The 1,197-nt window shown below is 34.6% G+C and overlaps 1 protein-coding gene across 1 annotated transcript in view; it reads left to right on the top strand.

Annotated features, from left to right (window-relative positions):
• Positions 1-1,197, top strand: part of LOC106871451 (tyrosine 3-monooxygenase) — a 392,944-nt gene that overhangs the window by 917 nt on the left and 390,830 nt on the right. The window lies entirely within an intron of this gene.

Genomic DNA, 1,197 nt, shown 5'->3' with positions numbered 1-1,197 from the left:
ATAATAAATGAGTATATGCATATATACGTACAGGTGTGTGCATACCTACGTCTACCTGTATATATAGGTGCATATCTCGGTACAGGACATTGCAAACAAAACGTAGACAAGAAATAATAATAACCAGAGTACAGAAAACACACAAGCCACATAGAGAACATTTTCCTTCATCAGCTACCCTCGTTTTAACACCGGCGTTTCGAAGAGTTGGGCAATATATATACATATATATATATTTTATACATATAAATGTATATATACATATAGATATAGATATTTATAAATACATATATGTGTGTGTTTGCGTGTATGTGCGTGATTTTGTGTGTGCTTGTGCGCACGCGCGTGTTTACATATTTGAAAACCTATATGGGACCTTTTACAGCTCACATTTTCACAGGACATTTTCGCAACACCAGCCTGTGGTAATGATTTTACAGGCTGGGCAAACATTAATTCCGAATAAGAACATAACACCACCACCACCACCATGATTACCTCAAAAACCTTCACTACCCGGCATTTCCATAGACGTCACCACCTCCAACACTATCCTCTACATTATCATCATAATAAACATCATCATCATCATCATCATCATCACCATTATGACCACTACCACCAGCTCCACAGGTGTGAATCGAGCATATATCTACATAATTACGCACCCTCCAGAAATAGCAGTCTAATCTCCCCCAAATTCCACCTTACCTTCTGAAATGCGGCAAGTATAGGGAAATAGAATTATAGGAATGTAACACCTGATCAAACACGAGACTGTCACAATAACGAAGTCCTTTCACAATAAGTTTATTAAATCAAGGCAAAGTAAACAAAATATCAAAAACACCATTGCTTATATAACACAATAAATCGACAATATTTTTCGCATTAATTAATTCACTAATTAGATGTTGTAGTCCTAATTTTGTGAGACGATGTAATGTTATTTATATTTATTCTCGGATTTCTTAATAAAGATACTTAATAGAAAGGAGTTTGTGTGCCATCTTATTTTATGAATTACCATTTATTGTGGTGTTGGGTGATTATTCTTCAGGTGGGAAGGATGTGATTAAAATAACTCAGGTGATCATTCTAGGTTGCCGAGCCATATAGTAATACGAAATATGTATGAGCAAGTATATATATATTTATATATATATATATATATATGCACAAACACACACACACACA

This window comes from Octopus bimaculoides, chromosome 10, assembly GCF_001194135.2.
Source record: "Octopus bimaculoides isolate UCB-OBI-ISO-001 chromosome 10, ASM119413v2, whole genome shotgun sequence".
Lineage (NCBI taxonomy): Eukaryota > Metazoa > Mollusca > Cephalopoda > Octopoda > Octopodidae > Octopus > Octopus bimaculoides.
The sequence above is the reverse complement of the archived record's forward strand: the minus strand, read 5'-3'. Positions and strand labels throughout refer to the sequence as shown.